The 22,018-nt window shown below is 39.2% G+C and overlaps 1 long non-coding RNA gene across 1 annotated transcript; it reads right to left on the bottom strand.

Moving 5' to 3' along the window:
- Positions 1-4,257: 4,257 nt before the first annotated feature.
- On the bottom strand, positions 4,258-20,739 carry LOC129524143 (uncharacterized). Its single transcript, XR_008667835.2, has 3 exons — positions 20,662-20,739; positions 15,162-15,310; positions 4,258-4,507 (listed from the first exon to the last, which is right to left on the bottom strand). It is a non-coding gene; the product is annotated as an uncharacterized lncRNA (long non-coding RNA).
- Between the last annotated feature and the right edge of the window lie 1,279 nt (positions 20,740-22,018).

Raw genomic sequence — 22,018 nt, 5'->3', positions numbered from 1 at the left:
AAAAAATTAATAAGATGTGCAGGACTAGGTATGAACAAAGAAAAAAAGGAAATTTTAAAAATAAAAAACCATACAAATAATGCATAAATAAATGCTAGTTGAGAAATTCTCAAGCCATATGGTGAGGCAATTTCAGACAGTATATATTTTACCTACTTTGATTGGATTTGGTCTTTCAGGCTATATTTTCCTTAAGCAGATGAATCCTATAATTGAGAGCCTGGCATAGAATCAGTAGCTAAAAGAATAATAGATAATGAGTTGAAAGATGTCTTCCAACAGAAGAGACAGCATAGCTACCATACTTTGCCAAAACAATAAATTGATTTATGGTGTTATAGAGATGCAATTTTAAATTCACTGGTATAAATTTCCAGGATTGTATACTCACAATGTATACAGTCATGCTTACTATGTTAAGAATCTTTTTAAAGAAACTTTTATAATGTAGTTCCTCATGGATTATTATTTATATCTTCATCAATCCGCCTTTCAGTTTCCTACTCTGAGCTTACTCTTACCCAGGAAAGCTCTTTAAACTAATCTCACTTCTCGTGATCATGAACATCCCTCAGCTTACTCACTCTCAAGGTCATTATTTATTCATTTAGCCAATAGATAATTGCCAAGTCTTGTAGATGCTGAAGCTAGAGCAGTGTCTAAGAGACAAATAAGATCTCTGTTTCTGTGGAGTATATTGTTGGAGGAGGCAGATAACACAAAGAAATAGGCATTTTAAGATTGTAATAAATACTATGAGAGTAAAATGGAGATGGGGCCTAAGAGTGGCTCACGCCTGTAATCCCAGCACTTTGGGAGGCCGAGGTGGGCGGATCACGAGGTCAAGAGATTGAGACTATCCTGGTTAACATGGTGAAACCCGTCTCTACTAAAATTACAAAAAATTAGCTGGGCGTGGTGGTGAGTGCCTGTAATCCTAGTTACTTGGGAGGCTGAGGTAGGAGAATCACTTGAACCTAGGAGGTGGAGGTTGAAGTGAGCCAAGATGGTGCCATTGCACTCCAGCCTGGGTGGCAAGAGTGAAACTCCGTCTCAAAAAAAAAAAAAAAAAGGAAAAAAGGAAAAAAAAACAACAACGAAAAACAGGGAGATGAGACTGATAGTCTAAGGCAGGGCGTTGGGGGAAGAGGGTTACTCTCATACGGTGATAATGAAAGGCTTCTGAAAGCATCTGAGCTAAGACCTAAATGATGAGGAATGAGCATTCCAGGTGAAGGGAGAAAATCCCCTGGGGAAGCCAAAGGTTTGTCCTACAAAACAGAAAAAATGCCAGAGGGAGTAAGTGCATGTGGCAGGAGGTGAGCTTGTCGAAATTTTTTGGGAACTGATCATATTGGACAGTGTGGGTCATGCTAAGAACCCACAATAGTTATTATGCTTGCAAGGGGAGCACACTTTGGAGATTGTTAAATAGGAGAGTAAAATGATGTGATTTACTTTTTAAAAAGATGATCTGGCTGCTGTATGTCTTGTCCAAGATCAATCTCCACCCCATCTTGTGATAACATCCAGTGTCTAGCACATAGTAAGTGCCGAATGACTGAGCACAAATTATCCATTCCATTTCCAATATCTTCTGTATAATCTCTCCTTAACTGTCCTTTCCTTCCCACTTCTCTGACCACAGGGAAAATCCTTATTCATTAAGATTCAGCTAAAGCATTACTGTTCTGGGAAGCCTTTCTGATCTGCAGAGCTGAGTGAAATACCCTCCTCTCTGCAGTTTTTGGACATTGTGCTCGCTTCTGTTATAATACTTACCATAATTATCGGTTAGGTTGTCTTCCCTCCCTATAGTGCTTAGCAAGGCCTATTTCTTATTCTTACTTAATCTTCAGTGACTATGTTAGATGATCTGCACATAGTCTGTTCACCTAAACTGCCCTTAACTGTTGATGTATTTGTTAATCACTTGGTATTACCCAACTTTGAAACTGACTCTAGAGAGGGTGACCTCTCTAGAAAACCTTTCTAATCTCAAGCCAGCTCTGTACTCCCATCACAATATTGTAGCTTCACCCTAGATAATTATTATTTTGCATTAAAATCTTGGCTTCCAGCTGGGCACAGTGGCTCATGACTGGAATCCCAGCACTTTGGGAGGCTGAGGTGGGTGGATCACTTGAGGCCAGGAGTTTGAGACCAGCCTGGCAAACATGGCAAGACCTTGTCTCTACTAAAAATACAAAAATTAGTGGGTGTGTTGGTGCACATCTATAATCCCAACTATTCGGGAGGGTGAGGCACAAGAATCACTTGAACCTGGGACAATGAGATTGCAGTGAGATGAGATTGTGCCACTGCACTTCAGCCTGAGCAACAGAATGAGAGCAACTCATTTCATCCAAAGTGGGCATAAACCTGTTTTTATTATTAGGCATAAATTATTTGGGGACAGAATTACATCTAACTTATTTCTGAAATCCTGGTCTCTACTACCGTGTCTGGCACATTGCAAACACAAAACAGGTGGTAATTATTATGAGTCTGAGATTCCCAAAGCCATGATCCACTGATGTTTTCCATTAAGACAAGTTACATCAGTAGAAACAATATTAAAATCCTCCCTTTATAGTATTTCCATTGAATAAATATTTTTAATCAAAATTTATTTTTATCTTTGCAATGATTCATAGAAATTAATCTTTCTATGTAAAAAACTAGATAGGGCAGAAATTTTAGTCATATATTAGAAAAAAGTAATCATCTTTTTGCAGTAGTTAAGAGCAATCTATCTTTTATTTAGTTGGTAAAAATGTTCAAATGTAAATGCATAGAGATAAATTTTCCTAGCTGTGGTAGATAACTCATCCCTCAGACTTGGAAGTGCAAGAAATGCCAAATAGACTGAAATGAAGATTAAGGTAAGTCTTTGGTTTTTATCCTTGTTTTCACACATGCAGGCAGCTATAATGGAAAATTAGGAATTCAGCCACATGAATGTCTGCTCTGTCTCCTTTTGTGTCTGGAAGAGAGGCACCAGAATGGCCCTCTGAGTGTGGAAGAGGATCAGCTTCCCTATGCTGTTTTCCTTTTCCGTCATTTTGAAATCCATAAAGCATCAGCAGCAAGAACAACAACAGCAAAACACAAGTATAACCTGAAAGGATAGTGTATAGTCAGGGGAAGAAACGACTTTCAATCACAGTTATTTCATGAAGAAAAACTAACGTTTATATGACTATACTGTAATTAAGATTACAAACTCAAAACCTAATGGGGCTGGGTGCGGTGGCTGACGCTTGTAATCCCAGCACTTTGGGAGGTCGAGGCGGGTGGATCGCTTGAGGTCAGGAGTTCAAGACCAGCCTGGCCAACATAGTGAAACCCCATCTCTAAATTAGCCGGGCATGGTGGCATGCACCTGTAGCCCCGCCTACTCAGGAGGCTGAGGCAGGAGAATAGCTTGAGCCCAGGAGTTCAAGACCAGACTTGTCAACATGGTAAAAACCCCCTCTCTACCAAAAATACAAAAATTAGCTGGTCTCATAATCCAGTCAATAAATAAATAAATAGATTAAAAAAAAAACTAGCAAGAACTCAGTAAGGACAGATGTGACACTGCCTCCTGATTGTCCCATCAAAGGGGAAGGAAGGTGTGCAGAGGACCTGAGGGAGGAATGTGCTTCTTCAGACCCTATGTCCTGCTTGTTTCTGGTGAGTCTCTGGCCCAGGATCTTAGGTCTCTCATAGATTTAAGAAGCTTTAAGATGCACTTCCCTTAACTTAAATATGGGTAGAGATCTGTGAATATCCTCAGAAATATGAATATAGAACATGAGTGGGACAGGGGAGGAATTCTTGCCAATAACAGTTTCTGTAAGATACACATCAGATTTACTTACATTGAAAGGAAGAGCAGGGCCTGGTGTGAATCATTCCACTTGGATCATGCTTAAACTGCAGGGGAGGTGCCCTTCCCTTGAGCCCACATTAAAGAGCCTGGGAAATGGGTGTGAAGAATGAGAGGCTTTCGCTGTTATCAGCTGGGTGCTGTGCAAACACAGCAACTGGTATTTCTGTGTAAGTACACATGGTAAGAAAGGGAGAGAAATTTAGATGGCATATATAAGAGACATTTTTTTTTCTTTTTTTTTTTTTTTGCTCATTACTCTTGAAAAATCAAAGACCACACAGAAACAAGCCAGTAGGACTGGAAATCCCCTTGTACTTGTCATTTTGTTTAGTCACTTATCAGGAGTCAGGGGAACAGTAGGCTGGAGGCAGACAGGACCAAGTACTTCCAGATTTAATGCAACCACTAGACAAGACAATCAAGAGGAAATGAAAAACTGGAGCCATTTCATTTACTGGATAGCAGCTGACCTCACTCATCACTGGCAAGAAAAGGCATAGTGGAAATGCCATAGTAGCTGGAGTCAGAAGACGTGAGATTGGCTGGCCATGGTAGCTCACACTTGGAATCCCAGCACTGTGGGTGGTTGAGGCCAGGAGTTCTAGGCTGTAGTCATCTATGATCACATCACTGCACCAAAAAAAAAAAAAAAAAAAAAAAAAGGTCTGAGATTGAGCCTTGAGCTCTCCCACTCACTGGCATATAGTCTTGGATAAATCCCTCTTACATCACTCTGAATGATCTGGTTTACCCATCTCAAAGATAAGGACAATTATACCATGAGCAGCAAAAATTTCATAGGGTTTGTTGTAGTAAATGAAATAAGATTAGCAAAGCTAGTTTGTTATTATAATTTCAATAAAAAATAGACTCAAATGATTGTGGGAACTGCTCCATCTTTAATATTCACCATTTCAAACTAGAAAGGTTTCCCCTAAATCTTCTTCCAAACATGTCCATACTCTAATCTTATTTCTTTTTGTAATTGGTTTGCTGAGCAGCGTTCTAATTGCCCATCATTTTTCTAGCCAGCTTTAGGGCAGCTGAGATGGCCAAACAAGGAACTGCAGTGTGTGACAGGAGGGGATTTTAAGAACATTAGAGCAGAGCGTGTGTATGTGTATTTATTTTTCACAGCTTGTTTTGCTGTGCTCATCAAGTGGCTCCTGTCTCTTTGTATTCGTCTACTGAGCATTTTTCCACATAAGTGATTTGCTATGTAATTATCCTGACCAACAACTATGTACAGTATGTGATGTTACTTAGCTGCTGCAAGCAAATCCTTTCCCACATCCTGGAAAAGGCTGACTCTTTAAAAAAAATCATTTTGTGTATTTAAGATATGGAACATGATGTTATAAGATGCACATATACAGTAAAAAGGTCACTATAGTGGAACAAAGGAACATATCCATCATCTCACACAGTTACTCATTTATCCCCCTATGGAAAGAGTAGCTATAATCTACTCATTTAGAGAAAATCCTGAATATAACACTCTATTATTGACTATAGTCCTCACATTGTATATTAGATCTTTCCATTTGTTCATCGTATATATTTGCTAATTTGTATCCTTTGGCCTAATATCTTCCCAATTCCTATCCCACACTCCAACCCTGGTAATCACTGTTTTTTTCTCTCTATATCTGACTGCTTTAAAAAAATTCACAGAAAGCATTTGTGGAGGCTGAGCAAGATGGCTGAATAGAAGCCTCCACCAATAGTCTTCCCTGCAGGAACACCAACTTTAACAACTATCTACACAAAAAGCACCTTCATGACAAACAAGCAGGTGCATGATCATAGTACCTGGTTTTAACCTCACATTACCCAAAGAGGCACTGAATAGGATAAGAAAGACAGCCTTAAATTGCTGACAATGCTCTTCCAGCATTCCTCAGCAGCGGCCACATGGTACAAAGACAGCCTGTGCCCTTGGGGGTGGGAAAGTGCAGCATCTGTGGACTTCGCATTGGAACTCGGTGCTACCTTGTCACAGTGAAAAGCAACACGGGACAGAACTCAGCTACCACCCATGGAGGGAGCATTTAGACCAGCCCTATCCAGAGCGGGTAGCCTATCCCAGTAGTCAGAACCTGTGTTCCGGCAAGCCTCGGCACTGTGGACTAAAGCGCTCTGGGTCCTAAATAAAGTTGAAAGGTAGTCTAAGCCGCAAGAACTGTGATTCCTGGGCAAGTCCTGGTGCTGTGCTGGGCTCAGAGTCAGTAGATTTGGCAGGCATATGACCTAGTGAGACACCAGCCCAGGTGGCCAAGGGAGTGTGTGTGCCACCCCTCCCCGCATACCAAGGCAGCACAGCTCACAGCCCCAGAAGAGAGTTCTTTCTTTTGCTTGGGGAGAGGAGAGGGAAGAGTAAAGAGGAGTTTGTCTTACAACTTGGATATCATAGGGGTAGTTTGCAAATATTTTCTCCCATTCTGTGGGTTGTCTCTTCACTTTGTTGACTGTGTCCTTTGCTCTGCAAAAGCTTTTTAACTTTATATCACATTAGTTCATTTTCTAACTCTTTGCCTTTCAAAAATTTCTCCAGGTATTTTCAATGAGCTTTTTCAAACACAACAACATTCTAAAAATGTTTCACACATCAGTAGTTTGAAGAAAATTTTCCCAAGACATGTAGGGCCATCTTTTCAATTTTAATCTTTTCCTGGCTATTAATGTACCCTACTCATTTTCCCTGACCTTTTGCAAGTGTTACTTGTGTGAATAGTACCATTGACAAAAATGCTATTTCTTTCAAGAGTTTGATAATAAGATTTCTCTCTGCCCAATAAATTAAAAAATCATGATAGTCTTTGCTGAGGGTCACACTGAGCTGAGAGGTATCTCAGGGGCATCTTTAGGAGTTAGCAACATAGCAGAATACATCGAGACCCATGTCAAGAACTACAGAACGGCCGCTTTTGACAGCTGCTTCCCCAACCACAGCCAGATCAGGAACTGCTGGCAGAACTACCCAGATTTCTACCACTGTGGAAAGGTAATGATGTCTGAAGAGAGTGATGTCTCTGGGTGCAAATGGTAGTGGGAATGCGTACAAATCCCCCAGCTTCATATTCTGGGTCTCAACCTGGGGTGACCACGGGGCAGAAGCCACAATTCCTGGAAAGATGAGAATGGGTTCTGCCCCACTTTTCCTCGGTCCTAAGTCCTTCTCCCAGGGTGATGAAGGGGGACTTGGGTACATGGAGCTCATCGTGGGACCCTGAATCATGACTTAAGTGATAATAAAAGCTTACTGGAAGAGTGGGGAAAAAGTCATGACGTGAAGGATTAGAGGAGATATTTGCAGTTGTCTTAAAGAAATAGTCTACTCCCCTCCTGAGGTAGAGTTCAGCTTCGTCCACTTTTCTGCTGTGTGCACTATGGCAAATGCAGCGAGACATAGAGATATGGATATGCCTCAACGCATCCAGTAAGTTGAGAGAAAACCTCAAGTTGCAAATGGATATGAACAGTGTAGTACCATTTATGAAATGACATAATTATGTATGGATATATTCATATGTAGTCAGATTTGTAAAAAGTACTTGGAAATGATTCATATTTACCTTAGGATAGTTGTTTAAACTGAGGAGAAAAAAGGTGGTGATGATGAGAGAAAGATAAGGAGATGAAGCTTTCCTTCTATTTATAGTGTTTTATTTCTTAAAATCTGAAAGAGGCTGGCATAGTGGTGCACACCTGTAATCCCAGCACTTAGGGAGGCTGAGGCAGGGGGATTGCTTGAGGCTGGAAGTTCAAGGCTGCAGTGTGCTATGATCATGCCGTGGCACTCCAGCCTTGGTGCCAAAGTGAGACCCTCTCTCAAAAAAAAAAAAAAAAAAAACTCTGGAAACAAATATGGTAAAATATTAACACCTTATGTGTGTGGTACATGAAATCCTTGTTATATTCTGTACATATGAAATAGTTTATAATTTGAAAAACAGCTAGTTTTCTAGGAAGTATTAACATACCTAAAGTATGAGCTAATTAAAATTGGTGGCAGAAAGTCAGAGAAGTTATCCTTGTAGTATCCATTCATGCATTTCTTGGGCAAATACTCAAGTCTAAAGCCCCATTTACAGTATTTCTGTTGGGAAGATGACTAGACGCCCCCTATCTATGTTCCTTTATTTACAATTTAGGCTTGAGCACAAATCTGACTACTAGAAGAGAAGGTATTCCCCAAGAAATTATGGAGGCCCAGCAACAGTTCTATTACTTGCCCTGAAAAATGGCATTGCATTCTGATTTTATTAAAAAAGTTTATTATCAGCCTAATGCCAAAATCTGTGTTTGAGTTTACAGAACTGAGGGTCAGAATGCCACTTTCTTTCTAATTTCCATATTGGATTTGGTGAAGATTTTCCAGCTCCTAAGGCCTGATTGTTCCTAGTAGACAGGTACATTATATTTGGTTGTTTTTGTTTTTGTTTTCTTCTTTTATCCCTAATCTGATCTCCTTGAGGGCAAGAATACTTCTTCTCTATTTTTTTCTCCTCCAAGAGTTCAATACACGTTTGGTGAAAAAATAGTGTTTCAATCTAGAAGAAATGGATAAGTTCCTGGACACATACCCCCTTCCCAAGACTAAACCAGGTAGAAGTTGAATCCCTGAATAGACCAATAACAGGCTCCGAAATTGAGGCAATCATTAATAGCCTACCAACCAAAAAAAGTCCAGGACCAGACGGATTCACAGTCGAATTCTACCAGAGGTACAAGGAGGAGCTGGTACCATTCCTTCTGAAACGATTCCAATCAATAGAAAAAGAGGGAATCCTCCCTAACTCATTTTATGAGGCCAACATCATCCTGATACCAAAGCCTGACAGAGACACAACAAAAAAAGAGAATTTTAGACCAGTATCCCTGATGAACATCAATGCAAAAATCCTCAATAAAATACTGGCAAACCAAATCCAGCAGCACGTCAAAAAGCTTATCCACCATGTTCAAGTGGGCTTCAACCCTGGAATGCAAGGCTGGTTCAACATATGAAAATCAATAAATGTAAGCCAGCATATAAACAGAACCAAAGACAAAAACCACATGATTATCTCCATAGATGCAGAAAAGGCCTTTGACAAAATTCAACAGCCCTTCATGCTAAAAACTCTCAATAAATTAGGTATTGATGGGACATATCTCCAAATAATAAGAGATCTTTATGACAAACCCACAGCCAATATCATACTGAATGGGCAAAAACTGGAAGCATTCCCTTTGAAAACTGGCACAAGACAGGGATGCCCTCTCTCACCACTCCTATTCAACATAATGTTGGAAGCTCTGGCTAGGGCAATCAGGCAGGAGAAAGAAATAAAGGTTATTCAATTAGGAAAAGAGGAAGTCAAAATGTCCCTGTTTGCAGATGACATGATTGTATACTTAGAAAACCCCATTGTCTCAGCCCAAAATCTCCTTAAGCTGATAAGCAACTTCAGCAAAGTCTCAGGATACAAAATCAATGTGCAAAAATCACAAGCATTCTTATATACCAATAACAGACAAACAGCCAAATCATGAGTGAATGCCTATTCATAATTGCTTCAAAGAGAATAAAATACCTAGGAATCCAACTTACAAGGGATGTCAAGGACCTCTTCAAAGAGAACTACAAACCACTGCTCAACGAAATAAAAGAGGACACAAACAAATGGAAGAAAATTCCATGCTCATGGATAGGAAGAATGAATATCATGAAAATAGTCATACTGCCCAAGGTAATTTATAGATTCAATGCCATCACCATCAAGCTACCAATGACTTTCTTCACAGAATTGGAAAAAACTACTTTAAAGTTCATATGGAACCAAAAAAGAGCCCACATTGCCAAGTCAATCCTAAGCCAAAAGAACAAAGCTGGAGGCATCATGCTACCTGACTTCAAACTATCCTACAAGGCTACAGTAACCAAAACAGCATGGTACTGGTACCAAAACAGAGATATAGACCAATGGAACAGAACAGAACCCTCAGAAATAATACCACACATCTACAACCATCTGATCTTTGACAAACCTGACAAAGAGAAGAAGTGGGGAAAGGATTCCCTATTTAATAAATGGTGCTGGGAAAACTGGCTAGCCATATGTAGAAAGCTGAAACTGGATCCCTTCCTTACACCTCATACAAAAATTAATTCAAGATGGATTAAAGACTTAAATGTTAGACCTAAAACCATAAAAACCCTTGAAGAAAACCTAGGCAATATCATTCAGGACATAGGCATGGGCAAGGATTTCATGTCTAAAACACCAAAAGCAATGGCAACAAAAGTCAAAATAGACAAATGGGATCTAATTAAACTAAAGAGCTTCTGCACAGCAAAAGAAACTACCATCAGAGTGAACAGGCAACCTACAGAATGGGAGAAAATTTATGCAATCTACTCATCTGACAAAGGGCTAATATCCAGAATCTACAAAGAACTCAAACGAATTTACAAGAAAAAATCAACCCCATCAACAAGTGTACAAGGGATATGAACAGACATTTCTCAAAAGAAGACATTTATGCAGCCAACAAATGAAAAAATGCTCATCATCACTGGCCATCAGAGAAATGCAAATCAAAACCACAGTGAGATACCATCTCACACCAGTTAGAATGGCGATCATTAAAATGTCAGGAAACAACAGGTGCTGGAGAGGATGTGGAGTAATAGGAGCACTTTTACACGTTGGTGGGACTGTAAACTAGTTCAACCATTGTGGAAGACAGTGTGGCTATTCCTCAAGGATCTAGAACTAGAAATACCATTTGACTCAGCCATTCCATTACTGGGTATATACCCAAAGGATTATAAATCATGCTGCTATAAAGACACAGGCACATGTATGTTTATTGTGGCACTATTCACACTAGCAAAGACTTGGAACCAACCCAAATGTCCATCAATGATAGACTGGATTAAGAAAATGTGGCACATATACACCATGGAATACTATGCAGCCATAAAAAAGGATGAGTTCATGTCCTTTGTAGGGACATGGATGAAGCTGGAAATCATCATTCTGAGCAAACTATCACAAGGACAGAAAACCAAACACTGCATGTTCTCACTCATAGGTGGGAATTGAACAATGAGAATACTTGGACACAGGAAGAGGAATATCACACACCAGGGCCTGATGTGGGGTGGGGGGAGGGGGGAGAGATAGCATTAGGAGAGATACCTAATGTAAATGACGAGTTGATGGGTGCAGCACACCAACATGGCATATGTATACATATGTAACAAACTTGCACATTGTGCACATATACCCTAGAACTTAAAGTATAATGATAAAAAAATAAAATAAAATAATAAAAAAATAAATAAATAAAGTGTTTCAAAACTTTTTATTTAATTTGAGTTATCTGAGCTTCGGATGGTGCTAATTTTCATGGCCTAAACCATTTAGTAACAAATAAAACAACCGCTATTATCAGAATGGTTTTAAAAAAGTGTCTACCTTACCAAAGCAGCAAGCTAATAAGACATGGTATATTCATCACGCAATGATATAAATTATTTTTTAGTTTTAATTTTTAGAGACAGGGTCTCACTCTGTTGCCTAGGCCGGAATGCAGTGACACAGTCATAACTCCCTGTAACTTCCTTCCAACTGCTAAGCTCAAGTGATCCTCCCACCTTGGCCTCCTTACATGCTGGGATCCTAGGCTTGAGCCACCACACCTGGCCACAGTGATATAAATTTGACTTTGGACTTCCAAGTATCAATTCTTTTTTTTTTTTTTTAGACAGTGTCTTGGTCTGTCAGGCTAGAGTGCAATGGCATGATCTCAGCTCACTGCAACCTCCGCCTCCCGGTTTCAAGCGATTCTCCTGCCTCAGCCTCCCTAGTAGCTGGGATTACAGGGGCACGCCACCATACCTGGCTTTTTGTATTTTTAGTAGAGATGGGGTTTCATCACGTTGGCCAGGCTGGTCTCGAACTCCTGACCTCAAGTGATCGGCCCACCTTGGCTTCCCAAAGTGTTGGGATTACAGGCACGAGCCACCACACCCAGCCATTTTTGTATTTTTAGTAGAGACAGGGTTTCACCATGTTCGTCAGGCTTGTCTTGAACTCTTGGCCTTAGATGATTCACCTGCCTCAGTCTCCCAAAGTGCTGGGATTACAGGCTCATGTGAGCCACCATGCCCAGCCTCAGGTATCAATTCTTAATGTTCTCCAGTTCATTAAATTTTTGACACTGGAAGGTCCTAAGAATTTCACCTCAGGGTCACTTTTATTTAATTGCTGAGAAAACAAAGTTAGCATGGTTTCAGTAATTTTTTTAAACTGATCTAAACCACTAGAGTTGAATTAGAATCTGTTTCCTGACTCGGTGTTACAGTGCTTTTCTGGAGTCTGTTACTAAAGCAGTTTGTTTTATAATATCTAAGATTTTGAAGACATGTTCAAGATGGTGATGTGGTTCCTGAAGGACAGGAGTATGTCTTGTTTGTCTTTGTATAGCCAGTATTTAGCATTGTGCCAGGCCCAGAGCTACCATTTTTCAAGCAAAAGGTTTAGTGAGTGGCTTTCCTGGGTAACTTTGGGAAAAACTTCATCTTAAATCTCGCTTTCCTGGTCTATAAAGTGGGAATAATACTTGCTTTGCTTATTCTACAGATGGGTTTTGATGATTGAAAGAGATAATTGTGCCAAAAAGCCACTGAAAATTGAAAAGCTAAATAGATTTACTTTTTTCATAGTTAGAACATTTAATAGTGGCTACATCTGAGATGTCATAACATTTTCTTTTTTTTTTTTAAGGTAAGCTCTGATACTTTTTTTAAAAAATGTTTTTAAAAATAGAGACAAGCAACAAATAGAGCAACATGGAAGATCTATGTTTGTTAGGTAAATTGCACGTCACAGGAGTTTGGTGTACGGATTATTTCATCACTAAGGTAATTAGCATAGAACTTGATAGGTAGTTTTTTGATCCTCAAAAATATGAAATGCTTCACAAATTTGCATATGTGTTTACATTTCTTTAAACTGTAATATTAGCTAACTCAGAGTTTACTAATCAGTCTAGTCTCTAAAAAGTATATCATAGGTTAATATTCATGTAATATAGTAGTTAATATTCACTGATATATAATTAATATTTATATAATTAATATTTATTTAACTACTCCATGGGTAATTTTTGCTTATTTACTTACATATACTTAGCTTTTGGTCTTACCTTTAATATTGAAATAGCCACCCACAGATATAGTTAAGATGAGGGTAGAGACCTTGGCATGCATGAAAATATATTGCACTTTGGTCTCCCACTTTAAACTTAGGCAGTTAATAAATAGAGAAAATGAATATAGTAAGTGAAATGTAACATTATGCTACTTACATCACAGGAACACACTATTCCAAGAATCAGTGTTCATGGAAAACTTTCAATAGGACAAAAGTCTATTGTTTAAAAAATAAAACTCTTAAATCTACATTTAAGAAAATGAAACTACATTCTATATGCTAAAGAAATAGATTTTGCACAGTAGTTCTTAAACTTGTCTTTTTTTTTTTTTTTTTTTTTCGTTTTTCTGGAGAACGGGGTCTCACTATATTGCCCAGGCAGGTCTCGAACTCCTGGGCTCAAGCTATCCTCCCACCTCTTAGCCTCCCTGAGAGCTGGGATTACAGGCGTGAGCCACCGCGCCCGGCCTAGTTCTTAAACTTACCTACTTAGTTTATCTTTCCTACCCTTCCCTACCCTATGATTAGAGTGGCTTCATGAGCTCTGAAAATTTTCATTAAGGAGATCTCAGAGTTAGGTCCAAAGGCCTGAGCTGAACCCCAGCAGGCTTCTCTTCTACTTACGTGGAGAAAACTAAGGCTTCCTTGTATTTTATACAGCTCCAGGCACGCCATTCACATAGAAGACAGCTCTTGTTTCCTTGTTGCCATGCCTTCCCTCCTGACCACTTCCCACCGTTAGATTGCTCATTCTGCTCATGAAATGCTCTCTTGTATATATCCTCATATTTCTTGTTCGTCAAAATCCAATCTTTAAGTTACCTTCTCTAAGAAACTGTTTCTTAAAAGTAATTCATATATTCTCTCTCTCACCTTTGAAATATTACAGTACTTGTTCATACATTTCTGATGGAATATTATTTTTGCTTAAGCTATGTGTCTTAGCTCATTGAACAAGACTTTATTTTTATGTTCCCACAGTTTTTAACATATAGATGATTCATAATGAAATGCAATGGAACAGAAATAAACTATCAAGATTTAGATTCTCATTCTAGGTTCATCACCCACTAACTATAAACCATTAGTTACGAATGAACCTGAAGTGACCAACTATTTTTTATAAAATTTAATTAAAATAAAAATAAAATTACAAATAAAATTTGTAATTAAAATAATCTGCAATAAATGAATACAACTTTCAGGGTGATAAAAGGCCCTAAGTTTAAAAATTGAATATTACTAGAAGTAGAAACAGCTACTTCCCACAATTAGATTGGCTCACAGCTCAATTTAAAATATAAGGTTGATAGGGCCTTAAAAATAGCCTATGGTCTGGGTGCAGTGGCTTATGCTTTTAGTCCTAGCATTTTGGGAGGCCAAGACAGGTAGATCGCTTGAGGTCAGGAGTTCAAGACCAGCCTGACCAACATGGCAAAACCCTGTCCCTACAAAAAAATAGCCTGGTGTGGTGATGCATGCCTGTAGTCCCAGCTACTCGGTTGGGTACTTGGGAAGCTGGGGCATGAGAATTGCTTGAAATCAGGAGGCAGAGATTGTAGTGAGCTGAGATTGTACCACTGCACTCCAGCCTGGGTGACAGAGCGAGACTCTGTCTAAAAAAAAAAAAAAAAGCCTATGAAATCTCCTTGATTAGAGTTTGAAGGGAAAAGTACTACATTCACATAGGCAGGTGGCCAAGATCCAATTCACCGTCTCGTATGGGGACTCACAGTCTGGTCAAAGTGGTGCGATGACATATTTTATAAATTTGATTGATTGCATTTATGGCATGTCCTGTTGGCTCAGTGAGGAGTAAAGATGACCAAGACTGGATGAAGAGAATTAATTCACTGAAAGCTTCCATGCATGATGTATGTACAGCTTGCTCCTGACTTTGGACTGAGGTTCCTGGCTCTGCATAATATAAATCCCCAAACCGTGAAAAAAAAATCCAGCAATGGCCCAAATAATCAGGGAAAGCCCAAAGCCCATAAGAAGCGCTATGCATCAGAACTCCCTTGGCAGACACAAATACACCTGAGCCAACTGTATGCCCCATGTGAGACAGATACCATTCAGTAAAGTGGTGTTCTGCTTCATTTGGACTTTTTCTTCTTGGTCCTCGTCTTGCTTGCCTTCTGGTGGTTCTCCATCACTGGATTTGGCACATTCACCACGGCATTATAGAAAAAGGACCAGCCGTCTTGTGTTGAAATCACACCTGTGGGTTGTGAGAAGAAAGGAAATGCTATTAATAAGACCACACAAGAAGTGGCGAAAACATTTCTTGGCAACTCTCAAACCAGCAGTCAATGTGAAGAGTAGTTAAATAATTCTCTAGAAGGTTCTAATATGCTGTCACCAAATGAATACAATGACTGACTGTTTTTAGCATGATTTACTCATTCATTTATCCATTTCAACAAGCAGTTAAAGGACTCAAGAGACATAGGTTCTAGGAATGCAAATAAAACATAATCCTTGCCCCAGGGATCTTAGCCTATTGAGAAAAATTAGAATGCAATGTAAAAGATTAGTTGGGCTGCAATGAGCTCCTGGAGGAAGCAGCAACTAACTTGTCTCTGGGATTGTGGGAGTGTCTTTTGGGTTTGGAATGATGACTCAGAGTTCCTCAGGTACATGAAAGAGGAGGAAAAAGTGCAGGTAAAGTTTACAGCATGTGCAAGACAATGACATAAGAAAGACCTAGTAATCTGGTGCAGCTGAAGTTCAGGACACAGAGAGGGTGGTATTAGGAGTGGAAACTGAAAATGTGTGTGTATATATATTTATTAATTAATGTGTATATACATATTATATATTAATATAATTTATGTTATTATTATTTTGAGATGGAGTCTTGCTCTGTTGCCCAGGCTGGAGTTCAGTGGTGCGATTGTGACTCACTGCTACCTCTGCCTCCCAGGTTCAAGTGATTCTTGTGCCTCAGTCTCCTGTGTAGGTGGGATTACAGGCGTGCACTAACATGCCTGGCTAATTTTTGCATTTTTAGTAGAGACGGGGTTTCATCGTGTTAGCCAGATTGGTCTCAAACTCCTGACCTCAAGTGATCTGCTTGCCTCGGCCTCCCAAAGGGCTGGGATCACATGTGTAAGCCACCATGCCTGGCCTTTATAATATATATTATTAATGTGTGTCTATATAATATATAATATATATTATATAATATATATATATATAAATAATATATAATATATATTATATATATATATATATATTATATTATATATATATAATATATGTATATATATATACATATGTATATATGTATATATATCTGATATGTATATATATCTGATATAATGTTCTGATATATATATATATATATCAGAAATAACGTTCCATCCTGTTGATGTTGTATTTTTGCATGACTGATTGGTTGATTGATTGATTTTGAGACAGTGTGTCACTCTGCCACCCAGGCTGGAGTGCAGTGGCACAATCTGGGCTCACTGCAACCTCCCTCTGCCTCCTGGGTTCAACTGATTCTCATGCCTCAGTACCCCAAGTAACTGGGACCACAGGTACATGCCACCACACCTGGCTAATTCTTGTATCTTTAGTAGAGACAGGGTTTTGCCATGTTGGCCAGGCTGGTCTCGAACTCCTGACCTCAGGTGATCCGCCTTGGCCTCCCAAAGTGCTGGGATTACAGGCATGAGCCACCACGCCTGGCCAGATTTATTAAGATAAATCTGAGTAACCGTATCTTCTGGATTTTCAAAGAGAGAACTTATTCTTTGCATAGGCTGTCAAACCTTAATTTTTGTCTTACTGAAATAGAGTAAGAACCATACCACTTTCTATACCATTTCTATATCATAGCTATAAATGTTTTGAAAGTTCTTTTTATGGCTGCAATTTCCTCCCCATTAACTTTTCATTCAATGAGTTTGCAGTGATTCATATGTCATGTCTAGTCTGGATGAAAGCATTTTTGAGCCTTCATACAGACTGTCCTTAGGGACTCGGAGAAAACCTTTTGTATGTTTGCATCCAGGTAAACTCAAATTTTGGCATAATTATATTTCAATTCAATGACAATATACAAAAATGCATCCTTAAATATTTTTGAATTTAAAAATAATAAAGTATTTGGTATGTTAATATAGAAAAATACAATACCAGTGAGTGAACTGTAGTGAATTTAGTACCTCTTACAGGCAAATTTTCCTTCAAGAAAAGCCAACCTATCCTTTGAGACTGTAAGTTTTTCACTTGAAAACATTGCGGAAATTCCCAATGGGGTAGCAGAGAAATTAGGATGTAAAAGTAGTGGCTTAGCTGAAATCCTCGGCACACTCTGCTAAGAAAGACACACATACACACACTCACACACAATTGCCTTACACAGCATTATCAACATTGTTAAGTTTCGTGACTTCTTGCTGATGTACCCCCTCCCCAACAAGAAATGTAATGATGATATTTACTATTTACTCATTCCAGAATTGATAGTGAACATTGAGCATATGTCAGGCACTGCTCTAGAGAGTAGAAATGCAATGAAAACATAAAATTCCTATCTTCAAGGTGTTTATATTCTAGGGGGAGAGACCGACCATACACAAACATTGTCTTTTGTCAGAAAGGTTGGAATGTATGAGAATGTATCTAAGTGAGTAAGAGATTCTGTTAGATAGTGATTCATGTTATGAAGAAACCAACTTAGAGTAATAAGTTTCAGATGGATTAGGGGAAGAAGGACCTACTTCAGGTTAAAAAAATTATTAGAATACTTTATTTAAAAGCAAGCCCTGAGAGATTCTCCTGATGAAGAGAAGGAGCATGCCAAGTAAAGATTTGGAGGAGGAGCTCTTAAGGTAAAACAACAGCCAATGTTCTAATGGGGGATTAGCTTCCCATGTTTAAGGGACCAAAAGGAGGCCAGTGTGATTGGAAGGTAGTGAATGAGGGCAAGGGAGCTATGAACTGAAGCAGAATAGTGTGCAGAGGCCAAAATAGAGTAGGGCCTTTGGTGAAGAGTCTGGATTTCATGTTATGTGTAATGGAAGCCATTGGTCAAGAGAAACGATATAGTGTTGTCTGATTTATGTGTTTGAAGATTACTAAGGTTGCTGTGTAGAGGATGAACAGTGAGGGACAAGAGCAGGGAGAGCCATTTAAGAGACTATTCCGTAAATGATGCCTCCTCCATCAGGGGAAGGAATGGGCAGATTTCAAAAGCAGAACTAATAAGATTTGGGAAGTTTCTTAAATTACTTATTAATAAATGCCCAGCTATTCAATGCTAGGCTTCCTCCATCTTTCTAGGATAAAGCTTCTCATGTCACATCAGTTTAAACTTCAAAGGTCCCAAATATTCATAGGATAGAGGCCAATATTCTTATTGCAAAACTCCTTAAAGTTAGCAGTTATATATAAATAAATATATAACATATTAATCATTATATAATATATAATATATAAATGAATATATAATATATTAATCATTATATAATATATATTATATATAATATATATTTATTTATATATTATATATTATAAATATATTATATATTTATTTATATATTATATATTATAAATATATTATATATTTATTTATATATAACTGCTAACTTTAAGGAGTTTTGCAATAAGAATATTGGCCTCTATCCTATGAATATTTGGGACCTTTGAAGTTCGCACTCCAGCCTGGGTGGCAGAGCGACACTCTGTCTCAAAATCAATCAGTCGATCAATCAGTCATGCAAAATACAACGTCAACAGGATGGAACGTTCGAGACCAGCCTGGCCAACATGGCAAAACCCTGTCTCTACTAAAGATACAAGAATTAGCCAGGTGTGGTGGCATGTACCTGTGGTCCCAGTTACTTGGGGTACTGAGGCATGAGAATCAGTTGAACCCACGAGGCAGAGGTTGCAGTGAGCCCAGATTGTGCCACTGCACTCCAGCCTGGGTGGCAGAGTGACACTCTGTCTCAAAATCAATCAATCAACCAATCAGTCATGCAAAAATACAACATCAACAGGATGGAACGTTATTTCTGATTAGTAAAGTGCAGGAAAATGAATCCATGATACATCAATCTATTTATATTCTTTCTGTACAATCAGAACACCTGATCATTTAAGCCACATGTTTACTCTCTAATCACATCATAAATCAGTAAGAACTATGCATTTTTTGAAAGATAACTGAAAGCTTCACAGAGTAAATACATTACATATGCCACTTGGTTTTTTAAGAACAGCTATTAGAAATTCCCCAAAGAAATGTACCATTTGTACTTTTCTCTCTGTTCAAGCAATCAAAAAGTTATGCTACTATGATTGGTAATTGATAGAAATAGTCAAATTTCCTTCTTCTGGGGGAAAATCCAGTCATGCTGCCTCTGCCCCATCTAGCTTGAGTTGGGCATTAGCTGAGTCAGATTGCAGTCTTGTGTCCACAAGAGAGTTCTTTGATTAGTGAAGTGGAGTTTTCTTTGGAGGGCTGACCTGAGAAAAGCACAGGTTCTGCCCATGATATGATTGGAAAGCCCAGAACATTGTATCTAATTGCTCATTTTTTTTTAATAAAACAGGGTACATGGAATCTTGCATCTATTCTTAGGGAGAAGGAGTGAGAGAGAGGGGTTGTGGTTTGGGACAGGAAGAAAAAAGAAAGAAAAGGGGATCTGATTTTTCCATATGGGAAATAGTTACGGTTAGTGAAGGGTTTTACCAGTGTGAAGAACAGCAACTGTGAAATTCTTTCCTTTGGAATCTGAAGGCTTCTTCTCTTACCTGGCGGATGATGCACTGGCCTTCTTGTTTTCTGGAGCTTCAGCTCAGTCTTAGTCCTACTGGTGGACTTCTAGAAGCCTAACTCCTTTAATGGCTGCCAAATAGGACTGTTACTTGAGGACTCTGAAGTGCATTAGTGCTATTCCCTAATGATTATTTTACACATGCACAAGAGATATCAGCAAAGAAAGGGAGGCTCTTTAAATCACTTCAGTTGAAGCCTTTTGTTTTTTGCCTTCTGGTAAAGGAATATTAATTATTAAATAATTCATCTGAAAACGTTAGAAATAATAGGTTTGATTATATCTCTCCATGAAGAAGCTACTAATTTCATCCCTGTGCAAGAGTTTACCATTTTAAGAGCAGTATTATGTTATTGACGCATAGCCAGCTTAAATATTGTTGGAGAGCATTCTTTTCAAAGCATCATATTTTTCTATTACAAAACAAATATCTATTCATTGCAGAAACAAATTTAAGTACAGATAGTTTAAAAGGTTAAAATGAAATGATCATGGTCTCAACATCTAGAGACTGTTACTAGATTTTTTGTATATGCTACACATAGTACATATATAATTTATAAATTTTGAATCATAGTGAATGTGTTTTTTGGAAACTCCCACTTTTCACTAAATATATTCTGCTCACTTTTTAATGACATTAGATATTTTTCTATAATTCCATGTTAAGGATGTATAGATAGTTATTATGTAGGTGTATTAGTCCATTCTCATGCTGCTAATAAAGACATATCTGAGACTGGTTAATTTATAAAGGAAAGAGGTTTAATTGACTCACCATTCAGCATGGCTGGGGAGGCTTCAGCAAACTTACAATCATGATGGAAGGAGAAGCAAACAAGTCCTTCACATGGTGGCAAGAAGGAGAAGAAAGAGTATCGAGTGAAGGGGGAAGGCCCTTATAAAACCCTTAGATCTCGTGAGAACTTACTATCACGACAATAGCATGGGGGTAACTGCCCCCATGATTGAATTATCTCCCACCAGGTCCCTCCCACGACACATGGGGCATATGGGAACTACAATTAGATATGAGATTTCGGTGGAGACACAACCAAACCATATCATTTTGCTCCTGGCCCCTCCCAGATCTCATGTCCTCATGTTCCAAAGCACAACTGTGCCCTTCCGACAGTCCCTCAAAGTCTTAAATTTTTCTAGCATTAACTCAAAAGTCCAAGTTCAAAGTCTCATCTGAGACAAGGCAAGTCCCTTCCGCCTATGAGCCTGTAAAATCACAAACCAGTTAGTTACTTCCTAGACGCAATATGGAGGTACAGGTATTGGGTAAATGCACCCATTCCAAATGGGAGAAATTGGCCAAAACAAAGGAGTTACAGGTCCCATGCAAGTCTGAAATCCAAAGAGGCAGTAATTAAATCTTAAAGTTCCAAAATAATCTCCTTTGACTCTATGTCTCACATCCAGGTCATGCTGATGTAAGAGATGGGCTCCCATGGCCTTGGGTGGCTCTGCGCCTGTGGCTTTGCAAGGTACAGCCCACTCCTGGTTGCTTTTGTGGGCTGGCATTGAGTGTCTGTGGCTTTTCCAGGTGCACGGTGCAAGCTGTCAGTGGGTCTACCATTCTAGGGTCTGGAGGACAGTGGCCCTCTTCTCACATTTTCTCTAGGCAGTGCCCCAGTGGGGACTCTGTGTGGGGGTGCCGACCCCACATTTCCCTTCCTCACTGCCCTGGCAGAGCTTCTCCATGAGAGCTCCCCAACTGCAGCAAACTTCTGCCTGGACATCCAGGCCTTTCCATACATCCTATGAAATCTAGGCAGATGTTCCCAAACCTCAATTACTGACTTCTGCACACCTGCAGGCCCAACACCACATGAAGCCTGCCAAGACTTGGGGCTTGCACCCTCTGAAGCCACAGCTTGAGCTGTGCCTTGGCCCCTCTTAGACATGGCTAGAGAAGCTGGAACTCAGAGCATCAAGTCCCAAGGCCGCACACAGCACGGGGGCCCTGAACCCAGCTCAGGAAATCATTTTTCCTGCCTAGGCATCTGGGCCTGTGATGGGAGGGGCTGCCATGAAGGTCTCTTACATGCCCTGGAGATATTTTCCATGTTGTCCTGTTGATTAACATTTGGCTTCTTATTACTTATGCAAATTTCTGCAGCCAGCTT

Source organism: Gorilla gorilla, chromosome 7 (assembly GCF_029281585.2).
Source record: "Gorilla gorilla gorilla isolate KB3781 chromosome 7, NHGRI_mGorGor1-v2.1_pri, whole genome shotgun sequence".
In the NCBI taxonomy this organism is placed as follows: domain Eukaryota; kingdom Metazoa; phylum Chordata; class Mammalia; order Primates; family Hominidae; genus Gorilla; species Gorilla gorilla.
The sequence above is the reverse complement of the archived record's forward strand: the minus strand, read 5'-3'. Positions and strand labels throughout refer to the sequence as shown.